This window comes from Tasmannia lanceolata, unplaced genomic scaffold, assembly GCF_043159265.1.
Source record: "Tasmannia lanceolata isolate RefF3 unplaced genomic scaffold, GAP_Taslan_0.1 ptg000018l, whole genome shotgun sequence".
NCBI classification, from domain to species: domain Eukaryota; kingdom Viridiplantae; phylum Streptophyta; class Magnoliopsida; order Canellales; family Winteraceae; genus Tasmannia; species Tasmannia lanceolata.
The window spans coordinates 64440438-64463940 of record NW_027518695.1 but is presented as its reverse complement, the minus strand read 5'-3'; the positions used below and the strand labels follow the sequence as shown (position 1 = coordinate 64463940).

The 23503-nt window shown below is 39.4% G+C and overlaps 1 pseudogene; it reads left to right on the top strand.

Annotated features, from left to right (window-relative positions):
- Positions 1-22088: 22088 nt before the first annotated feature.
- On the top strand, positions 22089-23502 carry LOC143850605 (putative disease resistance protein RGA3 pseudogene; annotated as a pseudogene).
- The last annotated feature ends 1 nt before the right edge of the window (position 23503 follows it).

Here is a 23503-nt window from a genome sequence, read left to right as displayed (position 1 = left end):
TAGTGTTATTAGAGAGTCTCTGACTCATTTGTTCCCCCCCCTTTAGTGTTGTTAGTTCGGAGTTTCTCCTTTAGAGTTGTTGATTACTTCGCTCTTATTGGAGACTAACTCAGTCTTATTAGAGCTTTGCTTGCTTGGGATCTTGGATCGTTTTCTCTCTTCTTGGGACGCTATCTTTCTTGTTGTGGTTTGTCTCTTTGAGACGCTAGTTGCTTATTCGGGGTTTCCCCTTTTGCTTTAGGGCTTTGCCCTAGTTTATGGTATTACTTGCGTGTTCCCTTTAAGATTGAAAATATTTTAAGGTCCTGAGCATTGGAAAAGCTTTAAAATCCAAAAAAAATTAGAAATTTAAAACTCAAAAAAACATTTGAAAACATCAAAAACCTTAAAAAAAAATCTAAAGTGTTGAGTGTTTTCTTTTATAAGCGTAGTTTGAGAGTTCGTTTCGAACTACGTTGGCTTGATCCTCTCTCACGAGGTACGTAGTGCAGCTTGGGATCCATATCCCAAGTCCAGCCAAACTTTTTTGTAAATAAATGTTTTAAACCTTCTTCAAAAACCTTTAAAATCTTGTTTTCAAAAGATCTTCCTCCAGAGTTAGGAGTTTCTCCTAGATAGAGAGTTTTAGAGTTAGGGTTTTTCTTTTGATAGGTTGTTTGATTGTTTGTTTGTTGTGTGCTTGTTTTAGAGTTAGGGGTTTGTCCTAGAGTTATAGGAGCGCCTCCGTCCGGTCAGTTGGCGATTCACATCGCCGACCGATGACTAGGTCTTGGATACGTTAGCAATCCTATTGTTTTCCTTAGGGCATACAGCCTAGTTACACGTAGGTTGTAGGAACCACCTGCATTAGCCTAGGGCTAATCTGCATTTAGTTAGGGCATATAGGGTGTCCTAAAATTCACAATTCACTGGAATTTAAATAATCGTACAATAAACTTTAATAACTAGTCCGGTCTTTTAGATCGAGTCTAGGATAGAGGTCTAGGTGTCTTAGGCATCCTAGCTTAGAATAGGCGCGAAGAACTACGTTGCCTTGATTCTCGTGGAGGCGGGGATACGTAGGCTTCTTTGGATGAATACCAGACCATCCGAGGACTCGGGCTAATAATTTAGAGTCTTAGGATTTGTTGTATTGTTATTGTGTGTTTTGATGTGTTTTTCTTATTTTCTAGTACTGATCCTATACCTTTTAGCTATAGCTTGCATGTGATTGCACATCAGAACTTAGACACTCATTAGGCATGTCACTCATAACCTAGCTATGCTTAGGTGCCACATCTTTCATTTTATTTTATGTGTGCTTATTATTTTATCCTCAGGAAATGCATGCTTAGGTAGACGAATCCTGAGGATTGTTCCCATTTCACATGATTTTTACCCAAACTTCTTTGGAGTTAATAATAAATGGCATAAGAGACCAGGTGCTTGCACTTGGGCGAATTGGGGGCGCCTAACCCCTTCCCCATTCGTCATCAGGCACGGACCTTTTGTATCTCTGGTTATCCATTGCAAACAGAGCATTTGTTTTGGTTCCATGGCATGTCCATGGATGGCGACTCTGAGTTATTTTCAGGTATGTCTCGGTTTCGAGCCCTGGCTCCGGATCGAGACATATCTCTTTCTTTTTATATCGCCACTCGAGCTATGCTGTGAGGGTGGCATCCGTTCCGAGAGTTCCCTGGTAGAGCTCTCCTTCACTTTGTGGAGATCTTAGAGGATTGCAGGAGGGACCTCGCGTCCCTCGGCACCGTCCTCAGGATCGGGGTCCACAGGCTGGCGACTCTGCTGGGGAGTTCTTGAAACATTGCCTAACTCTGTAAAAATGCCATTTTTATTAATTTTGAAGAAATTTGGGTCAAAATCAAGCTAAATGGGAACTTTATCGTTAGAAATCCAGGGGCACCAAGTAGGTGCGTAATTAAAACAAGGGATTCACACACTGCACATCATGCATTATCATATTTGTTATTTATTTCATTGTTTTTCCTTCTTGGCTCCACGGGATAGATTGAATGCGTGCCCGACTGGGATGTCATTACACCCTGATGGTACTGTTGAATCTATTTCCAAGCTATGCGCCGGTGCTGCAGCCGTAAACACTGGGCGTACTTGTGTTTACAGCAGCCGATGAGCAATGAAGCATACTATGTATAACATTGGGCGTACTTTTGTTATACATATTAAGTATGTTTCATACGCATAGTACCCATTAGATTGAGTCCGGAGCCCTACTTTGTTTTATATATTATGTATATACGTATTGACTTAGTGAAATCCAACTAGGAAGTACCCGTGTTTATATAAGTATATTGCATTCATATGGGGTTGAACATGTGTTGCTCACACATGTGAAGCTTAGAGTTAGGAGCCTTGTCCCATTTGTAGACTAGGGTAGCTCACTTTATGTGGCTACAGCGCGGTCCTAGTACACTCACTGGTCTGTCGCGAGTCGAGACTTTCTCGACTCCGTTAGATAGATTAGGGCTGGTGCCCCTGGTTAGGGTGTATATATATGTATATATATGTATGTATATTGTATTATTCTTAGATTAGGGCTTATCCTTCCGAATAAGGTTTCTCTATCTAGTTCAGTCGTACCATTCTTTCAGACCCGGTCGATGACTCTTGCTCTTGCTTGGTCATCATCCAGATCGCGGTCTACCCTGTCATCTTTATCATATGATTATTCCTATATCTCGGATTTATATCTGTTTTTGTTGGTTGAGATCGGGGCCTACTTTCTACTGAGATTTTCTGACCTATTATCATTGATTAGAGTTCGTTTACTATTTCAGTTTTGGATCAGGCCAATGATTCTTGTTCACCACCTTTTATAGCCTGGGTTCATTTCTTGATTCTTTGTTATCCATTCTTTTTGCTAGCTGTTAGACCAGGGCCTGTCTATCAATGAAGTTTTCTGGTCTATCCATTAGCCACATTGTTTCATTCCCCAGCCTTCAGACCTGGTCAGTAATTTTCCTCTATCATTATTCTAACTATGGTCTGCCTTTTGTCTCTCAAGTGTTTAGTTGTGTCGTTCCTTTGTACATAACTTATTTGCTGAGTCGATTTCTAGTTACCTTCTTGTACCTACACCATTTGTTGAGTTGATTGTCTAGATTAGGACCCATTTTCGGTGGGTATTCCTGGTCTAATTCATCATATCTATATTCTCTTGATTTGGTTGGTGTCATTTCCCTTGCCATTGTTGAAACCATAATCTGTCATTTCGTCCTCAGATTGTACATATCTCTTGTGTGTATACGATTATGTCGGTTGATTAGATTAGGACCCATTTCTAGTGGGGATTCCTGGTTTAATCAATTATATGTGCATTCTTTCGGATTCACCTGACGGGTGGCCCGTACTTGTCACTATCATGGCCACAGTCTACTTGCTGCCATTTTGATTGTATATCCATTCTTTGTTGTGTCTTAGATCTGGTCGATGGCTTGTCCGATGTCTCTATAGCCATGATATATCTTTGGTCGCAAATCCAACCCATGACCAAGCGTCGTCATTCATTGTCAATCCTTCATGTGATTATATCTCCGTGGTGACCATATTCTGCTTGTTGATTGTGTGCTTATCTTGTCATCATTATTTGAGTGCAAGTATCCTTGCTGAGAGTCCTACATTACTGAGTTTCTATTCATTTACCCTTATGTTGAGTTGTGGGAATCACCCTATATAGCCGTCATGCTGCCGAATTTTGTATAAACACCTTGAGCGTGATCGCTATCTTTTCAGAGTTATCGATAAGCCGTGAGTTTACTCTACCACGATCCTTTTAGGGCCGTCATGCTGCCGGATTTTACTCAACTCATTTTCAGTATGATCGCTATCCTTTAGGATTATTGATAAGTCATGTGCTTACCCTACCATGATCCTTCTTACAGTTCTGCTGTTAGTTTTATTCAAGGGAGAGATGTGTTTGTATTATCTCTTGTTTCAACTTGTGTATAACATTTCCATAAGATTGCCTCATACTAAAGTCAGTGTCTGTCAATTCCATGACATGAGTCTGACCTAATTGACCTCACCCATTTGTTGAACCAGTCTCCTTTCATTTCACCTAATCAAGTCAACAGGACATATATCTGGGTTGAACCCCAAGTCATTGACATCATGGAAGAAGGTGTACTACTCATATTTTCAGTGCCAGTTCATCTGTATCGAAAAAAAATAAAAAATGTCATGTGTTGTTAAGGTTTGTCTTTCATTAAGTTTGTACCAACTTTCGTCTCTCAGAGTTGGTAAGTCTTACTATGTTAATGTCAAAAAAAAAAAAAAAAAAAGTGTGTCATGTTTGTCAGTCGTGTTCATTCATAGTCTGTTGTTTCCATCCTTTGTCAAGTTCAATGTAAAGCCCATTGAGGCGTGTCGAAAAAAAAAAAGAGTTACTGATGTACTTAAGAGTCTTCAAGTCAATAAAGTTGTTGGTTTCGAATCTTTGATGTTTTATGATTGACTCTTTAGATCTAATGTTTAAATAACTAAAGACACCCTCTTGGATGAGATTGCAGATGAAATTCCCCTCGAGATCTGAAAAGGTCAAACGAGAGGAAGAGCGTCTAGCATAACCACTTGAAGAAGAAATCGAAGCTATCGATAGGGGTATCGAAATCCGAAACTCGAGAAAGATGGAGTGACAAAACTTTATCTCCCGAGGAGAGCAAAGAATTGATAAACCTGTTTAGGGGGGTTTAAGGTAGTCTTGCTTGATCCTATAAGGATAAACCAGGGGAATGCCCTGTCGTTGCTCAAAGCAAGATTTCATTGGCTTTAGACATGCAGTTGAAAAGTGAAGATTTTAAAGAGCGAAACATCAGACATCTTTTGGAGCTGATGAAATATTGAGAGAAGAGTTTCTGGCAAGGAAGTATGATAAATTTGAGTCCTAAAAAAAAAAAAAAAAAGAAGAAAAAAAAAGAAAGAAGAAAGACAAGGGGTTGTGAAACCTTAAGCATAAATTCAAGATCTTCGAGATGGGAATGGAGCACAGCGGTTGAAGTTTTGCCTGAAAAACCGTCAGACTCTTCGAAAATTTTTTCATAGTCTTTGACCCTTAAGCAAAAGAGCTTGTACATCAAATACATCAGGAGGCCATCCTTGAACGTCTGAACTTTTATAGCCAAAATCCAAATGTTTTAAAATCCATTTGTAAACCCTTTGGGCCAAAAAGTCAAATCAAACCATATTTTTTCTAACCATATTATAAACCCGGGGCATTTATGCACCCGAACTACGTCGGACCTGATCCCCATCTCTTCAGGGGTACGTAGGCAACTTGATTAATTCAGGTTCGGTCAAACCTTGGGATAAAATCCCTTTCAAAATTTTGAAGCTAAATGCTAAACCATTCTTTGAAAAATCCCACAGCGAACTACGCGGATCTGATCCTCCATTTTTGGGGTACGTAGGTAGTCTGGCAAGACCAGATTCGGTCCAAATCGTTTGAACTTTAAATATCCCACCCCTTTTGAACCCAAGCCCACCTAGAAAGTCCTTCTGGTGAAACAAGCAAAGGTTCAAGGCAAATGAAAGCAAAAACAGAAAAAAGAACGAGAGTCTGAAGACCCACTAGGTTGAAAACCCGAAAGGGCGGCCTAAATGAAATCATGTGCTTGCTAAGTCATTAACCAAAGGGATTGGCTTATGCAAAGTAAGGGTAGCGGTCTGCTGGATTGAAATTTTGAAGAGGCAATCTAGTCAGAGGCGAAGAATTCCCATGAAGAGAAAATTGATGAGATACCGAAGGGGTTCTTCAGTTGTGCAGAATTTTCAAAGTTTGAGTAGTGACTTCTTTTGAAGAGAGAAATCAAGGAGACGGAGAAGCATTCTCAAACAAGGCAGGATCCCAGAATCCGAGTAGTGTCGGCAAGACTTGCTTTGATACTTTTCTAAACTAGGGGCATTAAGACTGAGCAATCCGAAGGGGTTAATAACCATGACGAAAATCCCGAGGACGGAAGGAAGTGCCTCTTGACATAGTTTTCGAGATTACTGTAGGAGTGGCTAGCCTTACCATAAAAAAATAACATATTTTATCTAAAAGTGAATCAAAATGTAGTCGAGTCCCTTGAATAATCTATACCTTCTTTGATAGAGTCCTTGGGAGTCTATTCCTCATTCATATTTGTTTTCTTTCAAGGTTAAAAAGTTGTATGGCACTGGAAGGAAGGGGTGTATACCTTCCAAAATGAAAGATCCTGGTTTAGGTATCCTACTCTGACAGACTGAATATGTCAAGTTTCATGCAGTTGGTAGGGGAAAGAGCGAACCTCACATAGTGGTCAATGAGAGGAGAAGTCTTTGAGCTTAGCCATTATCCCATCTTTATTCCAAAGAAAGAACCCATGCAAATCCAAAATTTCTTTATCTATCCTTGTTCTACTTTCCTTGAGACTCTTGTCATGGAAGTACAATACACTAGGGGCATCTTTTATGACTTGCGTCATAAAAGATATCAAGCATACAAAGGCAATCAGTGCCAGTGTTTACAACAAGTTGAAGTAAGAGAGATGCGAGCACGTCTTGAGCCAAATCTTTGAACTCTTCAGATGAGCCCTCTTTCTTAAAAGAGTCAAGTTCTAAAGAAAATCAATTTCCCCAGCGGAATCTAGAATTTGCTCCCACAATCGTCAAACCTTAGCAGAATGCTTTTCACTTGTTAAAGAAGGGTAAACACCTGAAAGCCCCGTCAAGTACTTAAGTCCGATCCTCAGCAAGGAACTCGTACTCCCATTTTTCTTAGCAAGAGACGTTTAATCCCAGAAAAATCAATTCTCCAATCAGTAAGTCTTCTGTGTAGGTCTTATGCATTCTTGGCTCTTCGTGGTCTACCATTCAAGTATACCATGGACCCTTGCTTCCCGAGTGGCTCTTCGTGATCTGCCCTTCAAGTTGTATCATGGACCCACTATCCATACTCATTCTATCCATCTCCAGTGCTTGTCATTATCCTTGTTCATTCTTGGCTCTTCATGGTCTACCGGTCAGGTACACCATGGACCCTTGCTCTATGAGTGGCTCTTTGTTATATATCCTTTAAGGTATATCATGGACCCACTATCCATGATCATTCCATTCATTCCCATTGCTTATCTTTGTTCCTATTGGGCTCTTTGTCGCTCATCGCTGCGGACCCCGGGTTTAATGCTTGGCTCTCCACGGTTTATTGTTGGGAACCCCCGATTCCTTTCCAGCTGGGCTCTTTGTGGTTGATTACCATGGACCTCAGATTTATTGCTAGGCTCTTCATGGTTTATTACCGTGGACCCTCGATTTTTGTCATCTTGGCTCTTCGTGGCATAATGCCACGGACTTTTGATATTCCCTGTGCGGCTTTTCATGGTTATTACTCTGGGCCCTCGATTTCCAGTTTCTTTTCAATTATAAAAAAAATAAAAAAAATATAAAATCCTCATTGGAATTTGGAATTCAGATTTGCAATTTTCAAAATATAGGCAGAGTTTTTGGTTTACTTGTTTAAAGGGGCCAGTGCCCGCAAGATTTCATCAAATTTCTTTGAGTTGTACTTTGGGTAAAAGTCATGTTTTCCTAATCGCTTCTAGCTATGCTATGTTTTAACTATTTTTCATCCTCTCTGACCTCTAGGAGGTTATGTTAGGAGTGATCTGACCGTCATTTTCAGAATAAAAAAATTCGAGATATCATCACCCCATCCGGTATCGAAAGTTTGAGTCTCCTCAAACATTCTTTACCCGTTTTGTAATCCGGTAAAGAAAGTTTGAGTCTTCTCAAACATTCTTTACCCGTTTTGAAATCCGGTATTGAAAATTTGGGTCTTCTCAAATATTCTCTACCCGTCTTGTATTCCGGTATTGAAAGTTTGAGTCTTCTCAAACATTCTTTACCCGTTTTGAAATCCGGTATTGAAAATTTGAGTCTTCTCAAATATTCTCTACCCGTCTTGTATTTCGGTATTGAAGGTTTGAGTCTTCTCAAACATTCTTTACCCGTTTTGAAATCCGGTATTGAAAATTTGAGTCTTCTCAAATATTCTCTACCCGTCTTGTATTTCGGTATTGAAGGTTTGAGTCTTCTCAAACATTCTTTACCCGTTTTGAAATCCGGTATTGAAAATTTGGGTCTTCTCAAATATTCTCTACCCGTCTTGTATTCCGGTATTGAAAGTTTGAGTCTTCTCAAACATTCGTTACCCGTTTTGAAATCCGGTATTGAAAATTTGGGTCTTCTCAAATATTCTCTACCCGTCTTGTATTCCGGTATTGAAAGTTTGAGTCTTCTCAAACATTCGTTACCCGTTTTGAAATCCGGTATTGAAAATTTGGGTCTTCTCAAATATTCTCTACCCGTCTTGTATTCCGGTATTGAAAGTTTGAGTCTTCTCAAACATTCTTTACCCGTTTTGAAATCCGGTATTGAAAATTTGAGTCTTCTCAAATATTCTCTACCCGTCTTGTATTTCGGTATTGAAGGTTTGAGTCTTCTCAAACATTCTTTACCCGTTTTGAAATCCGGTATTGAAAATTTGAGTCTTCTCAAATATTCTCTACCCGTCTTGTATTTCGGTATTGAAGGTTTGAGTCTTCTCAAACATTCTTTACCCGTTTTGAAATCCGGTATTGAAAATTTGGGTCTTCTCAAATATTCTCTACCCGTCTTGTATTCCGGTATTGAAAGTTTGAGTCTTCTCAAACATTCGTTACCCGTTTTGAAATCCGGTATTGAAAATTTGGGTCTTCTCAAATATTCTCTACCCGTCTTGTATTCCGGTATTGAAAGTTTGAGTCTTCTCAAACATTTTTTACCCGTTTTGAAATCCGGTATTGAAAATTTGAGTCTTCTCAAATATTCTTTACCCGTCTTGTATTCCGGTATTGAAAGTTTGAGTCTTCTCAAACGTTCTCTACCCGTTTTGTATTCCGGTATCGAAAGTTTGAATCTTCTCAAATATTTCTTTACCCGTTTTGAATGATCTGGCTCTCGATTCCAGGATAAAAACTCGATGTATCCGGTATTGAAAATGTGAGTCTTCTCAAATATTCTCTACCCGTCTTGTAATCCGGTATTGAAAGTTTGAGTCTTCTCAAACATTCTCTACCCGTCTTGTATTCCGGTATTGATAATTTGAGTCTTCTCAAATATTTTTTACCCGTTTTAGCACCCGATAATTAGCCAAGTGATTCTTGGTTTAAATTGTCAATCAAAATCTTCATTCTTCAATGCAAGCACCGAGTTAAGAGTCAGTGAGAAGTTATCTCCCCTTTGCTTTTAGTCTTTGAGTTTCATAGTGTTACTTTGATATTTTACCTTTGTGAATACCATTTTAGAATCAAAACCCAAAAAAATTATTTTGTTTTGACAATCGGGTCGGCCAAAATGTGTTGTCTTGTCAGCTTTGCCAATCGTGTGACAAGCACACTCTGCCAAAGAGGGGCATCTGTAGACACCCCATTTTGACCGTGCCCTGCACCTCCATGTTTTGTGCTTAACTTTCCCAAATCAGTGCGTTAGGGTCCCAAATTGCACCCTGAGCTAGCTTAGGGTCCCACCAAGGTCCCTGTGAAATTTCGTCAAGATCCGACCACGTTTGCCTAGCGAACGAGCTAAGTGTAGACACCCCATTTTGACAGGACCCTAAACCCGCGTATTCGAATGAAATCCCGAGGTCAGGCGGAAAATGAATGAATGTGGGGCCCGCTGATATGGGACCCGATTGTGTGGGGCCCGCTTGTGTGGAACCCGCTTGTGTGGGGCCCGCTGATGTGGGATCCGCTCGTGTGGGGCCCGCTCGTGTGGGACCCGCTTGTGTGGGGCCCGCTTGCGTGGGGCCCGCTTGTGTGGGGCCCGCTGTTTTGGGACCCGCTTATGTGGTCAAAGAGAGAATAAGGACAGTCATCATTTTCTTGGTTTTAAAAATGGGCGTAATGAGTAATTTTGGTTTTCGTATGGCATCCGATGCCATTTGAAAATTGTTTTTTATTTTTTTATTTATTTTTTTGCAAAATTTAAGGGAATTTGGGGGGGACAAGAGGGGGACAAAAAATTCTCATTTTCTCCCATCATGATGACTCATGATGGGTCTTCTGATCTCTCTCGCGAAGAAAACCAGGAAACCAAAACAAAGAAGAAAAAAGAAGGGAGAACGAGAGCGAGGACAGTGAAAAAAACCAGAGAAAGACCAAGGAAAAGAAAAAAAAAGAAAAAAAAAAAAAAAAGAAAGAGGGAGAGAAAGAGAGAATTGCAGAGGGAGAGAGCTCATCATCTCCGGCAAATCCGCCGGAGATCCAACCTTCATCTCCTCTTCCCTCAACGGCCGCCACCACCGCCTTCTCCGGCAACCTCTACACCTCCAATCCTACGGCTTCCATTTTCTCCGGCCGTGTTCTGATCGTCTTCCCCCATTTTCCTCCGGCCTTTTCTGCAAATCTGAGATTCATTTTTTCCGATCTAAGCTCCGATCTGAGATCCTTCTCTGATACTTCTCCGATCCATCTCCGATTCATTTCCGATCCAAACCTTAGCTCCGATCGTCTTCTCCGATCTTTGTAAAAGAAGGTATTTCCCTTCATAATTCTTCTCATTTTATTTTTATATACTTTCAATGCTTATGCTTAGAACTGGAAACTTAAATCATGTTTTCTCTGGATGTTAGCTTTTCCTGTGTGATTTTTTTTTTTATATACAAAGTTTATGTTTCAGTTGATTGTATTTGAGTAGATTTGAATAGGAATCTGCTTTCGTTGTTTTAATGGATGTTCTTAACAATTTGGTTAAAAAAAAAATAATAATAATAATAAGAGAAAAAAACTACTGTGAAAGGAAGTCTTCGCTGGATTTTCTGAGATTTTGATATTTCTAGTTATGAGGGCCCGTTTGTGTGGGACCCGTTTACGCTGATGTGGGACCCGCTGTGTGTGGGACCCGTTTGTGTGGGACCTGTTTATGTAGGGCCCGCTGATGTGGGACCCGCTGTGTGTGGGACCCGTTTATGTAGGACCCGCTTGTGTGGGGCCCGCTGATGTGGGGTCCGCTGATGTGGGACACCTTTGTGTGGGACCCGTTTGTGTGGGACCTGTTTATGTAGGGCCCGCTGATGTGGGACCCGCTGTGTGTGGGACCCGTTTATGTGGGACCCGCTTGCGTGGGGCCCGCTGATGTGGGACCCATTTGTGTGGGGTCCGCTGGTGTGGGACCCGCTCGTGTGGGACCCGCTAATGTGGGGCCCGCTTGTATTCAAAGAGATAAAAAGGACATCATCATTTTCTTTAGATTTTTGCATGATTTTTAAGCATTTAAATGATTTTAATTCATTATTAAATGTGTATGCTTAAAATCACGATCTGCATGAGTGTTTCAAATCCGTTTCGTCCCAAAATTTAATACGATGTTCTACTTGAATAGAGTAAAATAACTGTCAGATCGGATCGGACATTGGATCAAAGGTTTTCAAAAATTTGAGTGAAGAGTGGTATTTTATTTAAAATAAGGGTGAGTCTTAGCCTTGCTTCCCCCTTTGCAAGGGCAATGATAAGGTTACTTGGAGCCCATTTTTGTGTGTGTTTGGGAGACCCGCCCGGTCTCATTCTCTCGTTAGTCCTCTTTGTGTGCCGTTTGGTTTTGGGGAACACCCTACTCGGCTTGGCTTCATACCCCTACCCTTATGGGTATTGGGTTGCACATTTGTTGCACCCTACGGCTAGGTAGCTGTCCGGCCCGGCTGGGTGTTTCACCTTTGCTAAATATGCACAAGGTCTCTTATTCCTTTTAGACCCGCCCGGTCTCATTCTCTTGTTAAACCTCCTCTTTGTGCGCCGTTTGGTTTTGGGAGAACATCCTACTCGGCTTGGCTTCATACCCCTACCCTTATGGGTATTGGGTTGCACATTTGTTGCACCCTAGGGCTAGGTAGCTGTCCGGCCCGGCTGGGTGTTTTACCTTTGCCAAATATGCACAGGGTCTCTTATTCCTTTTTACGTCATTTGTGTCTCGGAGACAAGCCTCGTCTCATATAGAGAGTTTCCCCTTTAGGAGGCTTACCTAGCCTCATGTTAGAGTGGCCTCTCCTTTTAGAGTTGAGTCTTTAACTCGGTAGTGTTATTAGAGAGTCTCTGACTCATTTGTTCCCCCCCTTTAGTGTTGTTAGTTCGGAGTTTCTCCTTTAGAGTTGTTGATTACTTCGCTCTTATTGGAGACTAACTCAGTCTTATTAGAGCTTTGCTTGCTTGGGATCTTGGATCGTTTTCTCTCTTCTTGGGACGCTATCTTTCTTGTTGTGGTTTGTCTCTTTGAGACGCTAGTTGCTTATTCGGGGTTTCCCCTTTTGCTTTAGGGCTTTGCCCTAGTTTATGGTATTACTTGCGTGTTCCCTTTAAGATTGAAAATATTTTAAGGTCCTGAGCATTGGAAAAGCTTTAAAATCCAAAAAAAATTAGAAATTTAAAACTCAAAAAAACATTTGAAAACATCAAAAACCTTAAAAAAAAATCTAAAGTGTTGAGTGTTTTCTTTTATAAGCGTAGTTTGAGAGTTCGTTTCGAACTACGTTGGCTTGATCCTCTCTCACGAGGTACGTAGTGCAGCTTGGGATCCATATCCCAAGTCCAGCCAAACTTTTTTGTAAATAAATGTTTTAAACCTTCTTCAAAAACCTTTAAAATCTTGTTTTCAAAAGATCTTCCTCCAGAGTTAGGAGTTTCTCCTAGATAGAGAGTTTTAGAGTTAGGGTTTTTCTTTTGATAGGTTGTTTGATTGTTTGTTTGTTGTGTGCTTGTTTTAGAGTTAGGGGTTTGTCCTAGAGTTATAGGAGCGCCTCCGTCCGGTCAGTTGGCGATTCACATCGCCGACCGATGACTAGGTCTTGGATACGTTAGCAATCCTATTGTTTTCCTTAGGGCATACAGCCTAGTTACACGTAGGTTGTAGGAACCACCTGCATTAGCCTAGGGCTAATCTGCATTTAGTTAGGGCATATAGGGTGTCCTAAAATTCACAATTCACTGGAATTTAAATAATCGTACAATAAACTTTAATAACTAGTCCGGTCTTTTAGATCGAGTCTAGGATAGAGGTCTAGGTGTCTTAGGCATCCTAGCTTAGAATAGGCGCGAAGAACTACGTTGCCTTGATTCTCGTGGAGGCGGGGATACGTAGGCTTCTTTGGATGAATACCAGACCATCCGAGGACTCGGGCTAATAATTTAGAGTCTTAGGATTTGTTGTATTGTTATTGTGTGTTTTGATGTGTTTTTCTTATTTTCTAGTACTGATCCTATACCTTTTAGCTATAGCTTGCATGTGATTGCACATCAGAACTTAGACACTCATTAGGCATGTCACTCATAACCTAGCTATGCTTAGGTGCCACATCTTTCATTTTATTTTATGTGTGCTTATTATTTTATCCTCAGGAAATGCATGCTTAGGTAGACGAATCCTGAGGATTGTTCCCATTTCACATGATTTTTACCCAAACTTCTTTGGAGTTAATAATAAATGGCATAAGAGACCAGGTGCTTGCACTTGGGCGAATTGGGGGCGCCTAACCCCTTCCCCATTCGTCATCAGGCACGGACCTTTTGTATCTCTGGTTATCCATTGCAAACAGAGCATTTGTTTTGGTTCCATGGCATGTCCATGGATGGCGACTCTGAGTTATTTTCAGGTATGTCTCGGTTTCGAGCCCTGGCTCCGGATCGAGACATATCTCTTTCTTTTTATATCGCCACTCGAGCTATGCTGTGAGGGTGGCATCCGTTCCGAGAGTTCCCTGGTAGAGCTCTCCTTCACTTTGTGGAGATCTTAGAGGATTGCAGGAGGGACCTCGCGTCCCTCGGCACCGTCCTCAGGATCGGGGTCCACATGCCCTTATGAGGCTGATGAGATACCTTAAGGGTACTCAAGGATATGCTCTATGTTATAATGCCCATCCTCCTATCCTGGAAGGATATTCCGATGCATCTTGGGGCTCAGAATTAGGAGATAGTAAATCTACCAGTGGTTATGTATTTACACTGGGTGGAGCAGCTGTTGCATGAAAGTCAAAGAGACAGACTTGTATTGCTCTGTCATCTATGGAATCATAACTTTATGCTCTAGCTTCTAGAGGAGATGAAGCAGAGTGGATAAGAGATCTAATCCTGGACATTCCATTTACCCATTTAAAGATTAACTCTTTAAGTTTGTTCTGTGATAATCAAGCTATAATTACGATTGTAAAGAACTCACTCTTTAATGGTAAGAGAAGACATGTCAGGTTGAAACATGCCACGCTGAATTATATTATAGAACAAGATATTATCACTTTGGTTGATGTGAGAACGAATGATAATATGGCCGATGCTCTTACGAAGGGACTGAACAAAGATCAAATATTCAAAACTATGAGGGAGATGGGGTTAAAGACTGTGTAGACATGTCTTAACCTACATCAATGTTATTTTGAATTTTTCGAATCTCCCTCTCCTGGCCAAGATAAGCACTTGATATGTTTCAATGATGTTTACAGTTCTCTTTATGTCATTCCACATTTGATGACATGTCTTCTTAGGAAATGTTGTTTCCTTCCAAACTTGATGATACAGCTTAACTCAATTTGGATATGATGGATGAAACATTCCAAATGGAAACATGGAATGGTTCTTTGCAAAAGAAACTATTTAGGTCTTGTTCTTGTATTGAAACTTGACAATGGTGAATGGTTCTTTGCAAAAGAAACTATTTTGGTCTTGCTCTTGTATTGAAACTTGACAATGATGTTTATTGATATTTATTTTTCAGCCATTATGAAATTGTACTAAGTTCTTCTGGTAGAACTAGATACTTTTGTATTTTACACAAATTATTGGATTCATTTTCATGAAATTCATATTTGGAAATTAACATGAATTGTCGAAAATAGAGGAGCTTGCCTTAATCTGGATTTTGATGAGGATGACTTACTTGATGAGTGAATCCTTATAGAGCAGTGGGGACTATTATTTTCTTTTCAATTAAAAAAATAGTTCACTTACATGTGAAACTGCTTTTGTTTGAGTTTAGATTATTTCTAAAACTCTTGGTTATTCTTAGAAGTATTCTTGTTTTCAGTTGGATTACAGATCTTCTTTGATATGGTGATATGGATGATTCAATATTTTGTTTGGACATCACATTATCTATTTATTGGATTGTGCTATATGTAGAACATAGGAGGAGATTGTTGGGTATATAATATAACCCTATTATGTTCTAATATAAGCCCAATAAGATAATGGACCGGTGTAGTGGGCCTACATGGGCTAGAGTCCATTAACCAGTCAATAACCCTAGCGTATCTCTATATATAGGGGCTGGAGGCAATAAACTAGGTATTCCAAACTATCTACCTAGGGTGTAATGCTTCAAGCAACCTTTGCTTGATCTAACAACTACAAAGTCTCAAAGCTTACTGAAAGCAATCGAAAAGGTTCAAAACCACCCAAAGGTCATCGTCTTATCTCATAAAGCAAGTTATTTTACCCGACTGCCCGCGATTCGAAACTAGTTTCTAAGTTCATATGCTTGTCAACAGGGTCAACAAATAGCACCCACTAGCCGGACCCAAAAGCCAACGAACAATCCCCATTGGTGCGGGCCCTTATACTTCACATATAACCTAAACCTCCACAAAAGGTATTCACATATACAAAAAGTCCTAAGGTACGTACAAAGTTCCAAAGATTATGGTTTACTTTGGTTCTATAAGATTTTCCAAAATAATTGGGTATACAATGATCAAAAGATTCTTACGTCGGAGAGAGTCACATATTCAATACAAAATCATAGGTTATCAATGAGTACAAAATTCAATGGGCTGTAATTAATGAGAGGTAAGCATGCAAGACCCAAATCAAAGTCTAAGACTATCAAAGGTTTCATATATTCGAAAAGATTAGAGAATCGAAATAAAAGAGGCATATCATTCAATGACTAATCATATCACTAAAGTGGTACGAAATTACGTACCTTGATGAAGAAAACTTTTCCTTTTCTTAATCACTTTAGTTACCTACGATCAAGAGTATGAATATTCTCTATGAGTTTCATCATTGATTTCACTCTTATCAGGCATATATATCATCCTACTGACGCAAGACACCCTTTGGTGCTCAATCGAAAATGAATCGGTAAACAGTCCTAAACCGACCTAGGGTTCTTTTCAGTATTTTAGAATTATTATCACTATAGAGTCTCCAAAAAAATTTGAAACTATTTTTAACAGAAAGTACACGTTTCTGGCATGTCCGTAAATTACAAGAGCATAAAAAAAGGACAAGAAACGAAGAACTTATGAATTTTTGAAGTTTAAACTGTCGGGGGGAAAAACTGCCTCGCCAAACATCCGGGTACTTTTCAATTTGTCCAACTTCACACAGTCGGACGTCTGCCATTTTTTGTCTATCGTCCGTCCCTGCTCAGACCCAGTTTTTCTCGAAATGCGATTTTCACCCTTTTTTACACTAAAACAGCAATAATTCATTCGTTTGAACTCCAAATCGCACGTGGTCAGATCTGTTGGACTCGTATCTATAAGAGGAATCCATAAAACCCAATTTCGCACTCTGAAACCTCAAATCTATTTACCTTATTTAATCTAAGCTTTTAGGGCATAACCCAAACCTAGACTCTTAGAATTCTAAAACTCAACTCTTAGTTTCTTAGGGATCCATAAATTCATACCTAAATTCTTATACAATTCTTTACACCAAACCTAATCATCTAGATCATAATAACAAGTTTCATTAGATCCTAGTTTTAGGGTTCTTCACATGCCAAATCTTATGTAAAACATAGATTTTACCCTGATTCGTGTTTTCTCCTTCCAAATTGAAACTTCCTTCTTCTCCTTCACGAATTTCCTCTCTTGGGGCTGAACAAAACATCTAGGGCTTGTTTAGATCCCTAATTTCCACAAGAGATTGTATTTATAGGCTTTCTTAAAAGAGCCCTAATCTAATTCTAACACTTAATGACAAAAATGCCCCTCTTTAACAAGGGGAAACAAAAATTTTACTAAGGGGTATTTTCGGGTATTTACATCTACCCCTTCTTGCACCTCATGTTTCGGTGGGGTGGGTCCAACATTTTACACCCATGCATAGCATGGGCCTGGAATACTCCTGATATATACTAAGCCTGTAGGATTGCAAAATGTCATTCGCTTTTTTCTGGAAGATTTTTTACGGAAGTTTATGGCGCGGTCCTCTTGTGGCTCTAGGAGGGTTTTTTGTGGTGATACAAAAACTAGGATTTCTCTTCTTCTTTTCGGTTAATCAAGGTGGTTATTTGTTCCTCAAAGTGAGAGGAGAAAATCTAGCGCATTGTGGTTACCCATGATCTTGGTTCTAACTAGTGGATTGCGTGTTGCCTTGTCCGTGGAGTAGCCCAATATGGTGAACCACATATATTCTTGTCTTCTTGTGGTTGTTTGTTTTGGTTCCCGTTGGTGGTTGTGGTTTTTTGGCGTATATTTTCTCCATCTTGTCTGTGCATGATCTTGGGTATTTCTAGATTGGTGGGTATTATTAGTGATAGGTTTTGGCCACTACAGAATTTACCTCAGTCAACAATGAGACAAGCCTTAGATTATCCTAGAACTTACCTATAGAATAGTAGTAAGTAGTTTTGGTTGTCAACTGCATGGAGCAGTGGTTAGGGGTTTCATTACCAATATTCAAACAGAGAGAGCATCTTTCCTTGAGAAATCCAAGCAAAAACCACTTTTTGTAGTTTTTTAATTGGAATTTGTTGATAGGAGACAAGTGGCATGCCATCAGATAAGGAGGATTCATTAGTTCAATGCCAACCAAATAGAACATCTAATAATATCTAAGTAAAATAGAGTCCTGCACGTTGGGCCCAACATTTTTATATTTTTTCATTTTTATATAAGTAAAACCCTTTCTTTTGGAATGACGTTTACCCTTTCCTTTGAAACGACTTTTAATAGTCCATTAATTTAGCAATTAACTACAAAAAATTCTATCTGAACCGTTTCACTCTCTAAATCTCAATGGGTGCCAACGTTTCAACTTCACCGGATATATATCCTTCCTGTTTCTCTCTTTAAATCTCAGTTGGTGCCAACGTTTCAACTTCACCGGATATGTATCCTTCCTGTTTTCTCCCTCTAAATCATAGTTAGCAAAATGTGATACGGCAAAAAACGGGACAGGAAAAATTCGGGTTTAATACGGTTTTGTTTAAAAAACGTAGTCAATAAAACGGTCAAATAAACGGAAACACCAAAAATACGTTTAATGAAAAAAACGAGTTTAATATGTTTTGCTTTTAAAAAAACAGATTAAAAAAAGCGGGTGTGTCCGTGACTCCAAAAAAGGTAGAATATGGTCTCTCTTCTTCTTTTTCTCTGTTTAGTTCTTTTTGCAAACCCTAAAGAAGAAAAGATCTAGATCTCTCTTTTCTCCCTATCAAGTTTTTCTTTGAAATGAAAGCGAGAGACAAGATAACCCTAATATGAGATGAGGCCACAATGTGAGGAACATAAACACATTATCATAATATATAATAAAATATTCAAATATCGAGCCTCGAGATACCATCTTTCAATCTTGAAGTCCAGAACCTTCACAGATTAACATATACCCAGGAAAACCTAAATATTGGATTAAGTTCTGTTAAAATCCTGTTCATCATACAAGAGAAATAATAACAATATCTAAAAGCACCTCTGCGCATAGAAACCCATTTCAGTAAACCATGTATCAAAAGCAATCCAGATAGCTCGACATCCATGTTCGACAAATCATTGCAAACCCTTAACAGGATCTCTCTTAAAAAAAGATCATGTTTCATCTCTCTTTTCTCCTCTCTTTTTTTTTTTTTTTTTCTAGAGGGTTTGATGGTGGAGGTGGAGGTGGAGGTGGAGGTGGAAGTGGCTGAGATGATTGACAAGAGGCGGTGGAAATGGATGAAGATAAAAGGGGTTTGATGGACATGGCAGGCGGTGATGAAGATTGTTGTCAGGAGTGACGGCCGCCGGAACTGGTTGGAGTGGTGGTTAAAATCCAGTTCATCATACAAGAGAAATAATAACAATATCCAAAAGCACCTCTACGCATAGAAACCCACTTCAGTAAACCATGTATCAGAAGCAATCCAGATAGCTTGACATCCATGTTCGACAAATCATTGCAAACCCTTAACAGAATCTCTCTTAAAAAAAGATCATGTTTCATCCCTCTTTTCTCCTCTATTTTTCTTTTTCTTTTTTTCTAGAGGGTTTGATGGTGGAGGTGGAGGTGGAGGTGGAGGTGGAAGTGGCTGAGATGATTGACAAAAGGCGGTGGAGATGGATGAAGATGAAAGGGGTTTGATGGACATGGCCGGCGGCGATGAAGATTGTTGCCGGAAGTGACGGCCGCCGGAACTGGTTGGAGTGGTGGCAGAGGTGAAAGGGATCTGAGGCAGTGTTGGTAGTGTCGGAAAGGGGAAGCTCTGTTCTCCTCCTTCTCTTCTCTCTTCTCTCTTCTCTCTTCTCCGTTCCCGTCTTATTTCCCAAACCCTAATTGAAAACTCCTCTGTAAAATCCTCAAAAACGAGAACAAAAATACAAACCTTCCCTTGACTCAAACCCTGTTCTGTTGTGCAAACCCTAAACAAAAATCAAAGAACTCCTCTCCTCCCAATAGATCCCTTCAACCCTAGGAAACCTCTTCTCTTCGTTCTCTGTTTTCCCAAACCCTAAAAATCTAAGAAAGGATTGAATGATGAAGCAAAAACTTGGAAGAAAGGGCAAAGGATAAACTTGGAAAAAAGAAGGAAAAAGTGAAAAAAACGTCCATACACATTTTATTCGCGTTTTATACGATTTCTTTAAAAAAATTACCGTTTTAAACGATGGGCTGTTCAAAACACCGTTTTATACCGGAACTGAATAAAACGAGTTTTTTTCAAAAAAAAAAAAAAACGCGGTTTTAAATGGCGTTTTGCTAACTATGCTCTAAATCTCAGTTGGTGCCAACGTTTCAACTTCACCGGATATATATCCTTCAAATAAAAATTACATCAATTGATATCTGGGATTCATCACGCCATTTACACTTTTCTTAAAAAGACTTGTAATTGTCCATTAATCTAGTAGTTATCAGAAAATATATATCCTTCAACCAGAAAAATCTTCCTTTGGATTGAATAATCATATCCTCTACAGGTAAGGTTTCAGGTTTGCGGATGATTTTGTTGCGTTGATATTGAAGTTTGTAAATGTTATCTCTTGGTTGTTCTATTTGTTATGACACTCAAAATAGTACCTATATTTTATAAGAGCATATCATACATATGTGTGCGGGTGCTTTTCGTGAATTTTCTCCTATGTATGTTGTGATGCATTTGCTTATAACACTTGTGCTTATTCTATGCTTCTTTTCAAATCCTCCTCCTATTTTCTATATTCCTTTGTATTTCATGCTAGCCTTGCATTTCAAGTTGGAAAGGCCTTAATAACAAACTTTTATTGTAGGCATACAGTTTTGGCAGATCAATTTGAACTATTCATCTGTGATCATGGACTTGCTAATCCATTCTCTGAATTAAAATATCGCATGGATCAGGTAAACTCTAAAGTAATGTTTTTTAATTTGTCTTTAAGAAAGCATTTATGTTCATTCATATTAAATGAAACACTATTTTTCATTCCCGTGTAACATTGTTTATATCGAAGTTTTGAGCTGAAATGTTGTTTTTCATTCCTGTGCAAGGCACGAGGCTGCAACTAGTATTAATGATGTGGCACCCAAAACTCAAGTAAAACGAGCAGATACAAAAAGCCAGGCTTTTGTGCAACCAAACAGAGCCGAACCACTTCATTCCTATTTTACTAGGAGACCACTTGACCACTACTCTACGAATACACATATAATTAAAACAAGGGATTTTTGTTGATTAGTCCCTACATGTCAAAATAATTGCATATTAGTCCCTAAGAAAAGCAAATTATCTTAGTAGACCTACTTTTAGAAAATATTTGCTAAAAGGTCCCTAAAACTCACAAACGTCAATTTTCTCCGCTAAAAATTATAATATGGCAAATTTACCCTCAATCAATTTAATCGGTAAATTTATCCCCCAACCCTTTAATCGGTTTTAGTGTTTTTTATTTCCCTTCCATTATTTTAGGGAAAAAACTAGGAAATAAGCAAAATATTATCTCTTCTAATATTCTCTTCAACTGAGCGCTCCACCTTAGCTTTTTTCTAATGTGTGGTGCTCGTTGGCTTGAGCACGTGAATGGGATAGATGAATTATTGCATCTTTGACTATTAATGGCACAATTAAACTTTGCTTTTCTTAACTATTGTTTGATGACATTAACTAGTGCTTAAATGGGCCTCATTTGATTAGTAAAAATCTCCCCACTGGTGCTATACTAACGATTTGAGATGGACGACTAGTATGATCCCATCAATTACATATTTTGGCAATATGATTGGCAATATGTGTCCTATCATTAACTAATCTGATCCATCCATTTGATGGGCCATGCTATTTCTGATAGTCTATGTGATATCAAGATGGAAAGATTTGTATGATTTTGGGGGCATATATATAGGAGATCAGAGCAAGGTCAATCAAGCCAACGTCTCAGATCATCTCAGGGATGAATTATTGCATCTTTTTCATTTTGGTCTTGCGTCACAATCAACTTACTTTTCTTTCCGGGCGGTGATAAATTCACCCCCTTCTATGTATGAATTGACCCCAAGTTTTCAAAATGGAAGGTACAGCCCATACCATAGGATGATCCAAACCGTCCCTTTGATGGGTCACAACGTAAATAAGTTTTGCCCCAAAAATCATTTCAATAGGTTGATCCCAACTGTCCCATCATAGAATTTTTCACAATTTGAGTCCATCTTTAGATCAGAGGGTTAGAATCATCTGAACATGAGGAAAATAATGATTCATTACTTGTTTTCCCCCACTGCAAGAGGCTCTCTGTTCTCAAAAAACCAGAGGCGTTTTGAGTTCTTATCTTACTGTTCTAATCTTGCCTTTTTTTGAAGCACAATTTGTTAGTTTGTCTCTCCTAGTCTGTCTCTCCAATACTAGAACAAGGTATGGCGGATTACTTACTATCCCCTCTTGTTAATGCAATCGTTGGCAAATTGGAGGAATCCATAAAAGAGATTAAATTGCGGTGGGGTATTGATGAGGAGATCAAAAACCTTTCCAGCACATTATCCAGAATTCAAGCTGTGCTTCAAGATGCTGAAGAACAGCAAGTAACTAGTAATGAAGTGAAAGATTGGCTTCGAAAGCTTAAGGATGTTGCATACGACGCTGATGATGTAGTGGAAGAGTTTGCAACGGACGTGCTCCGATTAAAATTGGAAGGCGGAAATCAATTCAGAAAGAGGAAGCATCAGCTATACAACTTCTTTTCTGTTCTTTTTAATTCCATCCCATTTTTGTCTCGAGATAAGACGATAGTACAGAAGATGAAGGAAATTCAGGAGAGACTGGATAAAATTGCAAAGGAGAGGCATGACCTTCATCTCAAACAAGGAGATGGAGGGAGGCGGAGTGAAATAAAAAGGCAATCGCTGACTAGCTCCTTGATAAACGAATCAAATATATTCGGTCGGGATAAGGATAAAGAGAAGATAGTAAAATTGCTACTGGATGAATCCGCATCTTCGTCGTCGTCATCTTCGTCCAAGGATATATCTGTTATTCCGATCGTAGGCATTGGGGGCCTCGGAAAGACAACTCTCGCCCAGTTTATTTACAATGATAAAAGGGTGGGAGATCATTTTTCAGGTCGAGGATGGGTCTGCGTCTCTGAAGATTTTGATATGTGTAGAATAACAAAAGCAATTATGGAATCAGTGACAAAGAACTCTTGTGATCTTAACGAAATCGATCCACTTCAAGTTAGACTCAAGGAAGAATTGAGTGGCAAGAGATTTCTACTCGTACTAGACGATGTATGGCATGTCAATCCTAATGACTGGCAGAGGCTACAGTCCCCATTCAGTTTTGGAGCAAAAGGGAGCAGAATTATAGTTACTACGCGAAGTTCTAGAGTTTCTAGAATCATGGGCACAATCCCCGACTATAATTTGGGTTGTTTAGGCGAGGACGACGGCTGGACCCTGTTTACACAACGGGCATTCATAGTGGGAAGCTCAGATGTATCTCCGAATTTAGTAGCAATTGGAAAAGAGATTGTGAAAAAGTGCAATGGCTTGCCTTTGGCAATAGAAGCTCTTGGAGGTCTCTTACGTTCAAATACTGATGAGAAAAAGTGGAGGAATATCCTTGAAAGTGATATGTGGGAAATATCAGAGATGAAAGATGATATTATTCCAATACTAAAGGTTAGCTATGATCACTTACCTGCATATCTGAAACAATGTTTTGTGTACTGCTCCCTGTTTCCAAAGGATTATGAATTTTATAAGGACACTCTAATCCAACTTTGGATTGCAGAAGGATTTATCCAATCTGAGAACCGATTGGAAGACATAGG